This window comes from Belonocnema kinseyi, chromosome 6 (genome assembly GCF_010883055.1).
Source record: "Belonocnema kinseyi isolate 2016_QV_RU_SX_M_011 chromosome 6, B_treatae_v1, whole genome shotgun sequence".
Taxonomy (NCBI): Eukaryota; Metazoa; Arthropoda; class Insecta; order Hymenoptera; family Cynipidae; genus Belonocnema; species Belonocnema kinseyi.
The window spans coordinates 139600837-139611785 of NC_046662.1; the positions used below are offsets into that span (position 1 = coordinate 139600837).

The window sequence follows — 10949 nt, forward strand, 5'->3', positions numbered from 1 at the left end:
AAAATTAAAATTCGAAAATTTTTTCTAAAGCCTCCAGGGGACTTCGTTTTCGCACGAAAAAATTTTATGTGCCCTTATTGCATCCGGACCCACAATTATAACGCGCCTGACATAAGGAAATTTAAAATTTAAATTGCAGGGTCTTCAGATAAACTAAATTAGCCTGCCAACAGACGCACAGAGAGAGGAATTTCAGGAGATTTACAGCAATTAAAAACTTTCGAAGGATTTCAGTTAATTCTCAAGTCACATTAGCAGATTTCATGGATTTGCAAAGAATTTCGTATAATTTACAGGTTTTCATAGTTTTTTGAAGAAAGGAACCCCAAAAAAATTTTAGAATATGAAGAAATCCAGAGATTTCAAGAAATTTTAGTACATTTCAAGAGACTTCAAAGAATTAATTAGGATTGTAAATTTTTCAAGAAATTTTAAGCTATTTTATAGCCGTTCATGAGACTTCGCGGAAATTTAAAGATTCTCTAAGTAGTGTGGGATCTAAAGCAGGCCTGTCCAGAGACGGGACTTCGACTCAAACACCACATGTCTTAGCCATGAGAATCGTCATGGCTGCACGAAAAGCAATTTGGGACCTTAACCCCACCACCAACTTCCACTCGCTGCCGGAACGGCTTCGCGGCGCGTGCCACATGACGCACATTGCAGAATTCAGTACCGCAGATGAGTTTTGAAGTAGGTGCTTTAGGGCGACTAATTTGAAATTCAATATTTTTATTTTAATGCTGTAAATGTAAGATGCAACTCGAACGAAAGAGAAATGTTTACTGATATCCTGAGCTTGAACAATTATATCTTTTTTCGGCAGGAATATGATTTTATCAAAATTGCAACAATTTCAAAATATGAATAGTTGATATATGACTACATTTTACTTTACAATAATAAATAAAGGAAATGTATGGGCGCCATAACTTTAAATAGGTGAGTTGCAAGATCTTGATTTCAAATAATTTTGACAATTTCTTTGTAAAGTGTAAGCAAATATAAAAAAAAGTTGAAATCATTGCTCTTTAAATATTTATAAAAGTTTATACATTGAATGTGAATTTGTTGCAATGCAATAATATAGTGTAGAGAATGTATGGTAATTGTCTCTTTTATTTCTAATTATAGGGGAATTAAATAGTTCAATAAAAAAGGCCCTTCAATTCTCTACTGAAATAAAGGTGTAATTTTCCATGAAACTATTGGCTTCGAAGATTTATTTCCAACTTTCTTCAAACAAAATATTATGTGCTTTCCCTATTTGTAAGACTTATGCATTCATTTACTGCTAATATACTAATTAATTAAATTCCAAATTACTTCATTTTATATTAATTTAGTCGCTCTAAGACACCCCTTCCGAGATACTATGTATCTACAGCGCCGAAGCTGAGTAGAGAGACTGGTGGCAGAACTAAGGTTTCAAAACTGTTTTAAGTTGGCGCTCGGCGCCTTATTTGATTAATCTTTTTGAGAATGATCAGAGATTGAAGGGATTTTAGGGGTTGTCAAGACATCTTAAAGGATTTCATGTTTTTTCAGAGTAAGTGAATTTTAACATAATAAATGAATATTGCACTAAATTAAAGTAACTCGGCGGATTTAAAAAATTCTAAAAAAGATTCATGTAATTGGGATCTGGAATTCCGCTTGAAAGAGGTTTCTGACTATTCTAACCACGTAATAGTTTAACAATTTGTGTGCTTGATGATTGGCAAAAGAGCCTCACTTCTAAAAACCTCACTTCTAAAAGCTTAACCCTTAAAGCGCCATAGGCTTTGTGGGCGACCCCAATTTTTTCTCGCGTGATTATACCAAAACCCCCTTTGTGAATTTGAATTCTATGGGGCCCTCTAGCGTTATTTGAATATTACTTTTTCCAATCTATACCGTTGGCAAGTAGCTGTGTAGATGCCCGTGGGTCTAAAGCATCCGGCATTCATGTGCGAAAATTGTGTCAGTGGTATAATGCACACGTTGAGTACCAATAGGCGTCCCACTCACGCGGAAACGACGTATCTCTACAGAAACAATGCAGACCTGAAAGTGCTTTAATACCATCTTTGTCGTTCTTAAGGGGATTTATTAGAGTTATGAAAAGGAATGTAAGATGTTTCCCAAAATTTTGAATATTTTTGTCTGATTTCTTGCATACGTCATCCAAATATTAGTCCCTCAACTTGGACGAAGCCGTTTTTTGGATAAAATGTTTATATTTTGCTTAATAATAAAATTGGAGAGAAGAATAGAGAAAAGTTTCAGTGACACTCAGTGTAGCCGTATCTTAATTCTCGAGGGACTCCATCGACCCTCGTAAAACTCACGAGGCAGACTCTCTGACGCGCAGTGAATTACTCGTAAATAATGACCCTTTCATTCTTATGAGATACAGACCAGTTACAAAACTGAAATTAAGAAGGTATGGCTCCGTTACAAAAAGCCCAAACGACAAAGCGTCCGCCCAATGATAGTCACGCTCCGGTAAAAAGGCCCGCGAATTAGAGAGCGAGTAGGGACGTGCTCATACATAGAACGACTTCGCTCGATAAAAATTATCATCTTCATTTTGTGCACTTGAATGTCAAAGAATAAACATTGAGATTACAATTTATGTTTTTCACACATGTAACAGCATCCCTGAGTTGCAGATTTTCACACCTTTGTGTTCAATAAATTAGAGGTCGCGAGTTTCAAAGCTCAAATCCAGATATTGGGAAACTATTTAAATTAAAAAGAAACACCGAATTCTGTTAATGACTCCACCTACTTTTATTGCAGGTACGCCTTTAATTTTTATATATTTTTCACATAATCTTTTCAAAGCATGACCATTTATACTTCAATAACCACAGTCCGTATTATTATCAATTTCTCAGCGCTTTATTCACACTTGTAAAATTTTGATTTCAGCTCTTTTGGCATTTTTCAAACAAAATTTATTTTTATTTAAAATATTAGTTTTACGAAGAAACCAAAAAATACGCGTTCTATCCTAAAATTATTTATAACAGAAAGATTAAGAATTCAGAAGGAACCGCAGCTTTTTATTAGTTGTGTAGGAGAAGATAGTTATGAATAGTAATAAATTGTTGAAACAACTATGTCTGTGAGATTGCCTCATTTATTACTTTGGTAAGTTAAGGCGCGAGTAAAAATTAAAAAATTTACGATAAAACAACAACTATCTATCTGTAACAAAGCAGATGATACTTACAAGCTATCATAATTTGTGTATTGTCGCACGACATGTATTGATCGATTTGCCAATTATGTTGGTCTTTAAATCTAAGAAAGTTGTTATATGATTGTTTATATTATGAATGGTTTCTGTGACCATAAACGAAGCCTTGGTTTTCCTAAACTTTTCTTTTCCCCTTCTTCTACGATGAGAAAGTGGGCCAGACAGCGAATGTGGAAAATGGAACCCTCACTTGTAAGTCAACCTCTGCCGACTTGAGTCGTACATCTTGTGAATAGAAATAAATATTATATATTTGAATCGTTGTGTTTCATTTAATATGAGTGGTAAAATAATGAATTTAGTGCTTCAAAAATAAAAACTTTATTTATGACTCGACAAAACTTGGTCCATCGAGCCGGATTATCAACATTATCATAACGTAGTTGCGATGAAGGGAAATTCGTGAAGCATCTTTCATCTTTAGAAGGCGGTTTCCAGAAAATAAAATCTATTGTATGGACAGGTGAGCTCGTTCCAAAACATACCCATTTATTTGCTTTAATCGGCAGTGATGGCAAGCGAGCAACTTGCTGTTTTAAACAAAAAGAAGAGTAATACTACTCCTTTACCTGCTCTCTCTCTCTCTCTGCTCCTTTCATTCAAAGATGGTAGACTGGGGGAAGGGGTCCCGATTGCTTATGCCTTTTCTTCCGTATCGAACATAGGTCGGGAGGGCGAGGCCATGGGTTCTTGTTTGGTGAATATTTATTATATACATGTCGATAGTAAACACAACACGTAGTTAAATATTATTTCGTTGCATAAAAGTAATGCAAAGAAAAATTGTGTCATTCGATGATCCATTCATCAAAACAAAAAATCGAATTTTACATGCCTAAAAATCTCTTTAAATTTCTAATAGCTTATCAATCGTTGACTCTTTAAAATTAAAAAATTGTTTCGATAAGAAATAACTTTTTCCGATACTTACAAAGTTTCCTGCTTTTAAGAAAAGTAAATGAATGCGTAATATTTTTAGCCTTATTGAATCCAAAGAAAAAAATATTATTTAGGCAATTCACCTATTTTACCTTGCTTTATTGACATGAAAAATAATCTCTTCCCTAATAGCACGCATCCAACACGCGTTGAGTTCTTCATTTCATACTTGTTAATTTTTCTAATTGAACAAGCTGCCTATTAAACATAATTTGTGCATCTTCACAAAATTGGACCTTAGAGAATTGTATTATAATAAATAGAAATCATTAAAAATAATATAATTCGAGCCAAATCCGATGACAAACTTTATTTTCCAGTATCACAATTTTAAGATAAATCAATAGAAAAGTACTAAGATATTTCAAATCAATGAAATCTTTGAAAAGCCTTTGAAAATTTCTTGGCATTATTTTGAATCTCCTAAAACATTTAAAGAGCTTTGCAATATTTTAAAATCTCTTAAAACTTCCTTCAATCTTTTAAAGATACTCTAAAACGGAACGAATTGCCTAAACTCGACGATATGTTACAATTCCTATTCAGAACATTCCACTCCTTTAACTCAGCGTGAAACTCAAAATAATCATCTCAGTGAAAAAAACAGTGGTACACCAGGCAGTTACAGAAATCTAAGGTAAACAAAACAAAACTTTTCTAATATCGAATATAAAACCATGTCCGCCTTGTAGATGCAAGACTCAGCCGTTCTTTCGATGTACAAAATTCCGCAGTTTTTCAGTTCCTGAAAGAATTCAAATTGTGCTTGACTTCTCACTATGTCCAAATTGTATCCGATTGAATCGCACAATATAGTCATGTAAATTCTTTATTTTAACAAAAAACATAACACACTCCTGCATCTTGAGTCGCAATCTCAAGTTCACAAGGCTCACAAGGCCTACAGAAAACAATGAAAGATACATTACACAACCTAACAACAGTTGCTAAAGCTGTAGTAAAAATAACCTTTCGTTTTTTGCATAGCAGTTATGAAAGCACACTTGGCTCTTCTTGACACCTGCTCATCTGCTAATTTTATAACGGAGAACTTAGCAACGGCACTAAGATTGTCAAAGAAGAGATGTTCTGTTCCTGCGGGTGCATTAAACAGCCTATCAACATACGCTAAAGCTGTAGTAAAATAACAATTAGTTCTTTTCATATCAGTTATCAAAGAACACTTAGCTTCCTACTATTTTACGTATGGATTAGTAATGTGGTTTGATCGTGGCAGGATCATGGAATTCTGCTGATCGAGTCTTGTTAATTATATCTTTTTATTAACTTTTCTTCCCACTTTCAAATCGTTCATTTCTTCAGCAAAATTAGTAATTTGAGTTGGAAGAATTATTAACTTTTCCGCATTGATTATTTCTGATGCTTGCAAGAATCCCATTTGACAGTTGTCTATTTCTAATCGAAGACAATACGCGATAATTCCTTTTAACTTTTAGAACCACTGAAATGTGTTACAGAATTCTGCATTCGGAAGACCGGTTAAACAGAGCCCTTTTTTTTTAGATCTGGGAATTTGTATGATGTCGTAATTTCGATTGTAGGTCAAGCGGATTCTTCGCGGAAGGGCAAGCCTGGACCAAATTTCTAAAGATCATTTTTAATAAGTTTTGCGGGTATTTGTCCTCTCGATAATGCGTCAGCAGGGTTATTATCTGGCCATACGTGTCTCCAATTTTGAAATTACGATTTTTTTTCTATTTGAGAGATGCGATTTGCAATAAATGCTTCTAAACGACAATGAGAATTATTATACAAACATAAACGATGGTTGAATCGATCCAAAAACGTTCTTGTTTATGAAAACATTAATTGATTTGTGTCTGCGCGCTGCAGAGCTTCAAATGTGTTATGCTGATAGTTTTTAAGGGGGCTACTTCAGATACGGCACATAGTAATTTAGTTTCAGAGTGACCTTATCTACTTTTGAATTTAATATATATATATATACACTCCGTAATTAGTGGGACGATGGTCGTGGGGGCTAAAGCGTAGGCTTTGGACCCACTCCTTCGGCTTGCGGGTTCGATTCCCGCCTCGCACTCTAGAAGAGTCTCGGTGGCCCATGCGGTGAACACTAGCCTAGCAAGGGAGTTGTTCATCTCCGGAGAGACGTGGGACCGGTACCTCTAGAGAAAAAGGTTTCTCTAAGTACTTAAGGCTGTTGCTCTTGGTGGTTCGGAACCCACCCTAAACTGTAGGTCCCCCTTCCACCACCAAGTAAGTGTGTGGAGGGTGTGTAAAGGAATAGAGAAGGTGTAAGAAAAATGTAAACCCTTAGGGGACACATTAGAAGCTTCCACTCACTCCGTAATTATTTCCGAATTAAATTCCATCAAATTTCAATTTTATAAAATTATAGAAAATTCTGTCACATAATTAAAATAGATTGAAAATTAGTTCGAAATCATTATAAATAGCGTAAATTTAAAAAAAAGTCCTTATTTTATATTCCAAATATTAAAAGATTGAAAGGTTTCTATTTTTTTTTCAATTTTTGAAGATTTAAAAAATTAAACTATTTCAGGATTTAAAAAATCGAAACTATAGTTATCAATTAATATTATAGAAATTTTATAGATGATACGAATTTTCTAGAGTTGCCAGAATTATGTAGTTTTAAATAACATTTAAAGTGATTTAAATCAATTTTATTATTAAAAAATGAGATTTTTCTATACAAAAAAAATTCACTCTGATTTTTACGAGTGAACATTGAAGAATTGAGTCATTAAATTTTAAACAACTCCCAAGTTCCTTTAAAATTTAAATTAGGACCGTGAAACTAAATCGATAAAAATTAATCATTTTATTATTAAAAAATGAGATTTTTCTATACAAAAAAAATTCACTCTGATTTTTACGAGTGAACATTGAAGAATTGAGTCATTAAATTTTAAACAATTCCCAAGTTCCTTTAAAATTTAAATTAGGACCGTGAAACTAAATCGATAAAAATTAATCATTTTTAAATTATGCATAACGCTCTTAAACATTCTTTCAAAAATCCTCGGCTGAAAATCCCAAATCTTATAATCCATCCACTACCATACCTTTATTTCTTATGAAATTTTATTGAAAAAAGTTTCCTAATTATTATCATTTAAAATCTTATCAATTATTCGTAAAATTAAAAAAAGACACGAATTCACCGGATTATTTGGAGTTTGTTGAGTCCTTAATTTTTTTAAATGTTCTCGAAACTACACAAAAGACGCGCGCAATTTTGATTTTGTTCTGATTAAATTCATAAATGTTTTTATTTTTATAATACTTGCATGGAAATCATTTCGTCTTTCTACAGGGCGAGGGAATTAAATTTTTTGTCTAACAAGCCTAAATTGAAGGCAAAATGTGAGTTTTATAGTCAAATAGAGCAAAAAAAACGTCAAATTTTAATGTTTTCGAAAAATTAGAATTTTTTATAGAGAATTCACCTTTTTTGTTTCAAAAAATCAACTTTTTGGTGTCATGTCTTACTACTTTGTTGAGCGTTTGTTTTATTGGCGAAACCTTGTACTTTTTTCATGTAGAGTCCCTTTCTGCCATGATTTGGAAGAACACCGTTAACTGCAAATCGGATAATTCACTTAAAAGCAGTTAACGGTAGGCGGCTCAAGGGACTTTTCCAAAATGCAGTTAACGGTGTTCTTCCAAATCCCGGCAGCCCTTCAATTTAAAATTCAGAAAATTTATCATTAGTTTCAAAATTGATCGTTTTTATTAAAAATGTTGACTGTTCGGTTGAAAATCATTGTATTTTATTGTTTTTCATCTAAAATAATAATAATTTTCGTGAACATCAAACGGTGATTTTTTTAAGTTGAAACTTTCGACTCATAACATTTTTCATAGAGTGCCTATTTTTCGAGATATTTGAAAGTTTCAAGTTACAAAAAATCAGGCTGTATTTACAGGGTGGTTTTTCCAACTTAAAACTTTCAAATATATCGAAAAATAGGCATTCTATGAAAAAATGTTATGAATCAAAAATTTCAAGTTAAAAAAATCCCCCTGTATATATTTGTTATGACAAATCTTTAATCAGCAGTTTTTTTTCCATGCTTTACTTTTTAATCGTGTTGGTATTTACTTCATTGATTGTTATGCTATTTTTAATCGACCCATGTATGTTGGAATTTTTAAACATACATTTTTAAAACATTTTCTTATAATTTTTGTATGTGTTGTTTTAGGCGATATGGTAAAAAATACAACATTTCGACATCAAATATTTAATACTAAGCTCAAATATTGTTCACCTCTCTTTCAGAAATATTAGCGAAAAAAGTGAAAATAATAACATTTTCTTGGGTTTATACACTGTCCAATATATTCGATTTTTTTCACAAAACTGGAAATTTTTTCTTTGGTCCTGCCAAGATGTGAACTTTGAACAAATAAGTCATAATTTGGGACTGGCACTGGTCGTTTCTCACTACTTCGGTCAATACCCTCAGCATGCGATATTCTGCGTTAAGGAAGTGCGTTGCGTGTATTTTATATATATATATGGCATTGACCTTAATATCGCTCCTCTAAAGGCTCCTAGGGAAATCGAGTCAATTTTCGAGAATGGGAAGGGCCGCACATACTGGAACTTTAAATTCTCGACAATTGTTTCTGTTGTAAACTCGAGGCCTGGCATGGATCTTCTTGACTTGGAAAAGCGAACCATGTTTGTTATCGAATTTTCGGCACCAGCTCACAAGAACATCATAGCCAAGGAGAATGAAAAGAAAGAGAGGTATAGAGACTGTATAAGGCAGTTGCAACGATTGTACCCGGAATATTCTGTTAAAGTAATCGCCCTTATCATCGGCGCTCTTCGAGGTGCCAAGCTTTCACTCATTAATAGCCTGAAAAGCATCCCTGCGTGTCAACAATATGCTAAAACACTTGCAGGAAAAATTCAGAAGGCGGTAGTCCTGGGTCGCTCCGTGTTCTCAGGGTGCATGAAACTTTTGCCGGATCGTCGTATTGATTTCGATACAGACTGTAACCACCCATCTCACGGTCGTGAGACGTGGTTGTGGCTGAAATTTTACCGCGATTTCGCTGGGAGCGGGTGCAATTTTTCAGCTTAGCAGCCGCTCCCGGCAAAATTCTGCGTTTATCCTTATGACAAATTTTTAATTATATATATGTGTGTGTGTGTGTGTGTGTGTTAGGTTAGGCTATAGAATCATACTTAAGTTTGTGTGCGTACAATAAGTTAAGAATGTACCTCTCGTGTGTGTCCTCCGTCCATCCTTGCTTCATTCCTTCTTATATACAAGTAGGCTAAATTTAGAAGCCCCTCTATAAATCGGAATTTTTTTCGCGTTGGAAACGACGGCGCGGTGATGTAGAAATTACAGAACTATGCCGTGTTTTAGATTTGAGATGCGTTCTCTGAAATATCCAGTCTTCCACTTTGTTTTTTACGGACTTTAGTTTCGCAAATTTTAAAGCTTCCCGCTGCTAAAATTACTGTCCCATTCAAGAATTCTTCCTACATTATATTTAATTCTCATAGAACAGTTCTGTAGAACTTAAAATAACGTAGGTCTGTAATTATTACGGATTTTTCTCATATCCGCCACATCGGAACTAATTTTGTAATTCCTCAAGTACAAATTTTTTCCGTGTCATAGATATATTTTTGACGTTTTGAAAAGAAGACAGAACGTGAGAAGTTTAAGAAAAATTCCAGATTTTCTCAAATTTTGTACCTCGACTTCAACTTTTAGCATGACCTAGGAAAATAGTTGCAAAAATCTGAAAATTATATGACATAGAGCCTAAAATATTACCTTTAATTTAAGCCGAAAAAACGTAAAAAAATCGTCATTGGTTTCCGAGATACGATTAGAAATGTTCAATCGTATCTGAATTGAGTTTTTTTTTATTCTTGCCCAAAATAAAGCTAATTTATCCTTTAAAAGATATTTAAATTCACACATCTTATGCAGGCTTCTTCTTGTTATAAATTTAAAGAGCGTCGGCTTAACTCTGTCTAATCTTCATTTCTAGTACCGCGCCAACACTGGCTCCCAGTACTGCCCGCCAGTACTGGTGCAGTACTGAAAGCCAGTACCGAACATAGTTATCATTCCAAGGTCCTTCTAGCACTGCGTCAGTACTGGCGGTTAGTATTGCGCAGACGCTGCCAGTGCTGGCGCAGTACAGCCACAGTAGTCAATTTCATATTAAAAAACTACCTGTTGCTCGATCCGGATCACCCGGATCTTTGACTCACAATTTTTAGTTATTTTGGCTGTTGAATCTATTTGGAACTAATTCCAAATCCATGCTTAAGCCAGATATTTCCAAGCGTTTATGCATGCTTGAGCCATTGAAACTTCTTTCACGCGGCTTCTTACAAAATTGCGCGAGGTCCAATAAAAGAAAATATTTATCCACAAATACTTTCTAAAAACCTTATCTCGCGGCAAAGGGGGGTTAAAGTATTTCTTACGTAATATTCTACATTGTGGAGAGCAAAGCGTTCGGTAAACCTCGAGGTTGCTTGTTACACGCCATTTCACTCGAAGAAAAAAGGTCCTTAATATAGCTATGTCTCAGGAACCAAAAATCGCACAGAAAATTAAAGGACAGTTTCAAAAACTAAAAAAATTCTCTGTTTAGACGTTCCACTAACTTGTATGTATTTAATCTCTCCCTTTTACGGGTTTGAGGGCCTCCGCTCCCTGTACATATATTTAAAATTCCATCCTTAGTCTAACTTAACTACTACTTATAT

General features: G+C 34.2%; 1 protein-coding gene across 7 annotated transcripts in view; it reads right to left on the reverse strand.

The window, feature by feature from the left end:
* The window catches only part of LOC117174095, a 298870-nt gene that overhangs the window by 205582 nt on the left and 82339 nt on the right, over positions 1-10949 (reverse strand). The window lies entirely within an intron of this gene.